The 6,940-nt window shown below is 41.1% G+C and overlaps 3 non-coding genes across 3 annotated transcripts; all 3 read right to left on the bottom strand.

Annotated features, from left to right (window-relative positions):
• Positions 1-299: 299 nt before the first annotated feature.
• TRNAI-AAU (transfer RNA isoleucine (anticodon AAU)) lies at positions 300-373 on the bottom strand. Its single transcript has one exon. It is a non-coding gene; the product is annotated as a tRNA-Ile (tRNA).
• A 2,838-nt stretch (positions 374-3,211) lies between these two features.
• Positions 3,212-3,285, bottom strand: TRNAI-AAU (transfer RNA isoleucine (anticodon AAU)). Its single transcript has one exon. It is a non-coding gene; the product is annotated as a tRNA-Ile (tRNA).
• Positions 3,286-6,866: 3,581 nt separating this feature from the next.
• TRNAI-AAU (transfer RNA isoleucine (anticodon AAU)) lies at positions 6,867-6,940 on the bottom strand. Its single transcript has one exon. It is a non-coding gene; the product is annotated as a tRNA-Ile (tRNA).

Raw genomic sequence — 6,940 nt, 5'->3', positions numbered from 1 at the left:
AAATGTTTCAGTTCACAATATCACAAGTGACACAATATCACGGGTCAAAAATGATGTCACGAGTCACAATGCCACGGGTCACAAATGTCACAGGTCACAAATGATGTCACCGTAAATGTGATATTTTTGTTTTGTTCTGAGAGTGACCGTCAGGCATGGGCTTAATTGTTTCTTGTTCATCTTGGCGTTAATGTGGCGGACAACACACCATTGCTACACAACTCATTCTCAGTCTAATGTTTTCAGTGTTTGGAGTGAAGTACGCGGGTTTCGTACATAACTGAAAAAAGTATTAACATTGGCCCGTGTGGGGATCGAACCCACGACATCCGCGTTATTAGCACGGCGCTCTAACCAACTGAGCTAACAGGCCGCTCGTGATAGCATTCTAGTCCTTCTGAGGCAAATATAAACTCATACTCACCTATATGTAGTTACAGGGGTCGAGTCTCAGCACCTGACCCCGTCTCTTCGCTGGCCGCTACAAGTTTCACTTTTTCTGGCGTTGAGAACCCTATCGTACCTCTTCTTAAATATATGTATCGATCCTGCCTCTACCATTCCTCTGTCCAGATCGTTCCACTTCCTGACTACTATGAGGCTGAAAAAATGCTTCCTAACATTCTTGTGAGTCATCTGTTTTCAACTTCCAGTTATGCTCTCATGTTCCTGTTTCCCGCCTCGAACAATCTGTCCTAATCTTCTCTGTCAGTCTCTCTCAGTATATTGTACGTTGTTATGATATCACTCCTTGTCCTTCTCTCCCCTAATGCCTATAGACTTATAGATTTGCCTACCTTAATGTCTCATCATAGCACATAACCCTCAGCTCTGGGACTAGTCTCGTTGTATACCGCGGGTTCAAGCGCCGTCTCTGGTACGGTTAGATTGATGTGAATGATACACGCCTTGCCTATGTTCTTGAAACCTTGTCTTATATTTACCAAAGGCGCGTTTGCTGCGGCAGTTATTCAGTTGATGTATGCTGCAGTAAATATGTTTCTATTAATGCTCACCCCGAGGTCCTTTTCCTCGAGTGAGGTTCGCAACCTTTGCCACTGGAGCCTGTATTTCGCTTGAGGTCTTCTTGGACAGACCCTAATCTTCATAATTCGGCCTTTTCTGCGGTTAAATTCTAGGGCCCACTTGTCAGACAAGACCAGACCAGACCTGCGCCTGTCCAGGTTAGTGAACACCTTACATTTCATGATAAGCTTCTTACAGCCTTTCTGGTCATTTCTAGTTAGTCCTCTTCCTTCTTCAACCTTATTACCTGGTCCTTCACTGTTGTTCTCTTTCTGATGTGGATATGTAGCAGCTATGGATCAGTTTTTTTTTATTCTGATGCTATGTCATTCTCAAACTGTAGTTGAGCCTCTATGATGATAGGCAAGTATACGGATCTTCCATCAACTTCCCTATATGTGTAGCCTATATCATTAACTATGTTAATATAATCATTACTTCTACGTGTAACTATAACCATTATTTATACATGTAACTATAATCATTACTCCTACATGTAACTATAATCATTACTTATACGTGTAACCTAAATCATTTCCTATATATGTACCTGCTCCTGTATCCTTGGTTTTCATGTCTGGTATTTTCCAGTCAGCAAATGTTGGCATTTTGTACCATGTCTTATTTTGGTTTGACATGAAAAGTGAGCATAAATATTTCCTTTCTGTATTGGGACAAGCTAGAATGTAAGAATTATAAGGCAATAAGCTTGTTACGTATATCAGAGACAGTGTGAGGTATTATTATTATTGAAAGTGTTGGAGTAAAACATAATGTAGGATTGCAGAGGAACATGGAGGTTTTGAAGACCAAATATTTACATTGAAGCTTATAAGTGAACGATGCTAAGATGAAGATAAGGAGGTGTTTGCCGCATTTATGAATTTAAAAAAGGCTTGTGAGAGGGTGGATCGAGAAGCAATGTAGCAGATTTTGCAAATATATGAAATAGGGGGTACGTTACTAAAAAGCCGAGGAAAGTTTTCAAGTAAGGCTCAGGTAAGGGTATGTAAGAGAGAAGGAGAGTATGATCCAGTGAAAGTAGGCTTTAGAGAGGGATGTATGATGTCATCAAAGTTGTTTTAAAACATCTGTAGATGGGGTTGTAAAAGAAGTGAATTTTAGGGTGTTGTGGAGAGGTGCGCGATTAACAGACACAAAATCTGATCCAAAATGAGAGTTATCACAGTTGCTGTTTTCTAATGACACATTTTTTTGCTAATGACGTGTTTCTTTTTGGGTATTTCGAAAATAAGTTGCTAGGGTTGGAAGAGGAGTTAGAGTGGGAATGTAAACCAAGGAAATTAAAAATAAACATAGAAAACAGTAAGGTGATGAGGGTAAGAAGTTTAGGAAATGAAAGATTGGATATCAGATTACAGGGAGAGAATATGGAAGAAGTGAATGTATTCAGATATATGAGAGTTCATGTGTCGGCAGAAATGTCTATTAAAGACGAGGTGCGCCATAAAACGGATGAGTGACGGGGGGGGGGGAGGGGAAAGATATGTAATGTGTTGAGGCATCTGTGGAAAGAAAAACGTTTATGTATGGAAGCAAAAAAGATGAATGTGCCGAAGTATAGTGGCACCAACACTGACACGTGTGTGAGATGTGATCTTTGCGTTGCAGCGAAGGGGAGGCCGAAGACAGAGTAGAAGTCAATGTTTGAGAGCAATGTGTGTGTTAAGGGACACATGTGCAGCTTAGAAGACAGTGTTGGGGAATCAGAGGTTTAAGTTAGAGGTCTTCGTTATCCAGCAGGTTTGTTTGCGTTAGAATGGAGTGGAAAAAAGATAAGCTGTTTTTACAGCATGACCTGCTGTTGGAGTGTGAGCAAGGCAACGTTTGTGAAGGGTTTCAGGGAAACTGATTACAGATACTCGAGTCCTGGATGTGAGAAGTAGAATTCCTGGAGTTGGGACGGAGCTGTTAAAACTCAGGTCATTTGAATTGTGTTGTACATGCATTATTTACTGGCAAGACAGCTAGTGACTGAATGATTGTGAATGTGTCTTCTTATTGTCACTCCTCCTCGGTGGAAGATAAGTGGTGTCGTAACAATTTGTAGTAAACAGGTTCTAGTGGCATGTTACCATCCTTATATCCGAGAGATACTGTGAACTTAGTCAGGAGTAACACACGCTTTCCTAAAACTGAATTCACTGAAAAATAAACTCCACTTTGGCCCGTATGGGGATCGAACCCACGACATCCGCGTTATTAGCACGGCGCTCTAACCAACTGAGCTAACAGGCCGCTCGTGATAGCATTCTAGTCCTTCTGAGGCAAATATAAACTCATACTCACCTATATGTAGTTACAGGGGTCGAGTCTCAGCACCTGACCCCGTCTCTTCGCTGGCCGCTACTAGTTTCACTCTTTCCTGGCGTTGAGAACCCTATCGTACCTCTTCTTAAATATATGTATCGATCCTGCCTCTACCATTCCTCTGTCCAGATCGTTCCACTTCCTGACTACTATGAGGCTGAAAAAATGCTTCCTAACATTATTGTGAGTCATCTGTTTTCAACTTCCAGTTATGCTCTCATGTTCCTGTTTCCCGCCTCGAACAATCTGTCCTAATCTTCTCTGTCAGTCTCTCTCAGTGTATTGTACGTTGTTATGATATCACTCCTTGTCCTTCTCTCCCCTAATGCCTATAGACTTATAGATTTGCCTGCCTTAATGTCTCATCATAGCACATAACCCTCAGCTCTGGGACTAGTCTCGTTGTATACCGCGGGTTCAAGCGCCGTCTCTGGTACGGTTAGATTGATGTGAATGATACACGCCTTGCCTATGTTCTTGAAACCTTGTCTTATATTTACCAAAGGCGCGTTTGCTGCGGCAGTTATTCAGTTGATGTATGCTGCAGTAAATATGTTCCTTTTAATGCTCACCCCGAGGTCCTTTTCCTCGAATGAGGTTCGCAACCTTTGCCACTGGAGCCTGTATTTCGCTTGAGGTCTTCTTGGACAGACCCTAATCTTCATAATTCGGCCTTTTCTGGGGTTAAATTCTAGGGCCCACTTGTCAGACAAGACCAGACCAGACCTGCGCCTGTCCAGGTTAGTGAACACCTCCTTACATTTCATGATAAGCTTCTTACAGCCTTTCTGGTCATTTCTAGTTAGTCCTCTTCCTTCTTCAACCTTATTACCTGGTCCTTCACTGTTGTTCTCTTTCTGATGTGGATATGTAGCAGCTTTGGATCAGTTTTTTTTTATTCTGATGCTATGTCATTCTCAAACTTTAGTTGAGCCTCTATGATGATAGGCAAGTATACGGATCTTCCATCAACTTCCCTATAGATGAATGGTTCAGAGAACCGACATGTTGATAAATTAGACACATGTGCAACTCTTGGGTATCTTTATTGAGGAAACGTTTCGCCACACAGTGGCTTCATCAGTCCATACGTAGGAGAAACTTGAAGAACAGGAGGAGAATAAGGTAATCAGTTCCTCAACCTTGAGTCGATGTGTTCAGTCCATCAATCTTGAATAGAATACGGCATATGAGCGGAGAAGCAGCTTATAAGCCGTATGGCAGGAGAGGTGCTGCAGTCATAGGTGGTGTCACGTTTTTTCAATGTGGAAGTAGGTCGTGCCCAAGAATTAGGCAAGCGAAGAATTCCTAAGTATTAAGATCCCAAGAAGTTGCAGTGTCTGACAGGTTCTCTGAACCATACATCTACAAACCTGTCAGACACTTCAACTTCTTGGGATCTTAATACTTAGGAATTCTTCGCTTGCCTAAATCTTGGGCACGACCTACTTCCACATTGAACAAATGTGACACCACCTATGACTGCTGCACCTCTACTGCCATACGGTTTATAAGCTGCTTCTCCGCTCATATGCCGTATTCTATTCAAGACTGATGGACTGAACACATCGACTCAAGGTTGAGGGACTGATTACCTCATTCTCCTCCTGTTCTTCAAGTTTCTCCGACGTATGGACTGACGAAGCCACTGTGTGGCGAAACGTTTCCTCAATAAAGATACCCAAGAGTTGCACATGTGTCTAATTTATCAACTTCCCTATATGTGTAGCCTATATCATTAACTATGTTAATATAATCATTACTTCTACGTGTAACTATAACCATTATTTATACATGTAACTATAATCATTACTCCTACATGTAACTATAATCTTTACTTATACGTGTAACCTAAATCATTTCCTATATATGTACCTGCTCCTGTATCCTTGGTTTTCATGTCTGGTATTCTCCTGTCAGCCAAAGTTGGCATTTTGTACCATGTCTTATTTTGGTTTGATATGAAAAGTAAGCATAAATATTTCCTTTCTGTATTTTGACAAGATAGAATGTAAGAATTATAAGGCAATAAGCTTGTTACGTATATCAGAGACAGTGTGAGGTATTATTATTATTGAAAGTGTTGGAGTAAAACATAATGTAGGATTGCAGAGGAACATGGAGGTTTCGAAGACCAAATATTTACATTGAAGCTTATAAGTGAACGATGCTAAGATGAAGATAAGGAGGTGTTTGCCGCATTTATGAATTTAAAAAAGGCTTGTTAGGGGGTGGATCGAGAAGCAATGTAGCAGATTTTGCAAATATATGAAATAGGGGGTACGTTACTAAAAAGCCGAGGAAAGTTTTTAAGTAAGTCTCTGGTAAGGGTATGTAAGAGAGAAGGAGAGTATGATCCAGTGAAAGTAGGCTTTAGAGAGGGATGTATGATGTCATCAAGGTTGTTTTAAAACATCTGTAGATGGGGTTGTAAAAGAAGTGAATTTTAGGGTGTTGTGGAGAGGTGCGCGATTAACAGACACAAAATCTGATCCAAAATGAGAATTATCACAGTTGCTCTTTTGTAATGACACATTTTTTTGCTAATGACGTGTTTCTTTTTGGGTATATCGAAAATAAGTTGCTAGGGTTGGAAGAGGAGTTAGAGTGGGAATGTAAACCAAGGAAATTAAAAATAAACATAGAAAACAGTAAGGTGATGAGGGTAAGAAGTTTAGAAAATGAAAGATTGGATATCAAATTACAGGGAGAGAATATGGAAGAAGTGAATGTATTCAGATATATGAGAGTTCACGTGTCGACAGAAATATCTATTAAAGACGAGGTGCGCCATAAAACGGATGAGTGACGGGGGGGGGGAGGTAAAAGATATGTAATGTGTTGAGGCTTCTGTGGAAAGAAAAACGTTTATGTATGGAAGCAAAAAAGATGAATGTGCCGAAGTATAGTGGCACCAACACTGACACGTGTGTGAGATGTGATCTTTGCGTTGCAGCGAAGGGGAGGCCGAAGACAGAGTAGACGTCAATGTTTGAGAGCAATGTGTGTGTTAAGGGACACATGTGCAGCTTAGAAGACAGTGTTGGAGAATCAAAGGTTTAAGTTAGAGGTCTTCGTTATCCAGCAGGTTTGTTTGCGTTAGAATGGAGTGGAAAAAAGATAAGCTGTTTTTACAGCATGACCTGCTGTTGGAGTGTGAGCAAGGCAACGTTTGTGAAGGGTTTCAGGGAAACTGATTACAGATACTCGAGTCCTGAATGTGAGAGGTACAATTCCTGGAGTTGGGACGGAGCTGTTAAAACTCAGGTCATTTGAATTGTGTTGTACATGCATTATTTACTGGCAAGACAGCTAGTGACTGAATGATTGTGAATGTGTCTTTTTATTGCCACTCCTCCTCGGTGGAAGATAAGTGGTGTCGTAACAACTTGTAGTAAACAGGTTCTAGTGGCATGTTACCATCCTTATATCCGAGAGATACTGTGAACTTAGTCAGGAGTAACACATGCTTTCCTAAAACTGAATTCACTGAAAAATAAACTCCACTTTGGCCCGTATGGGGATCGAACCCACGACATCCGCGTTATTAGCACGGCGCTCTAACCAACTGAGCTAACAGGCC

This window comes from Cherax quadricarinatus, chromosome 3, assembly GCF_038502225.1.
Source record: "Cherax quadricarinatus isolate ZL_2023a chromosome 3, ASM3850222v1, whole genome shotgun sequence".
In the NCBI taxonomy this organism is placed as follows: Eukaryota; Metazoa; Arthropoda; class Malacostraca; order Decapoda; family Parastacidae; genus Cherax; species Cherax quadricarinatus.
Note: the sequence above shows the minus strand (reverse complement) of the source record. Positions and strands in the feature narration are given on the sequence as shown.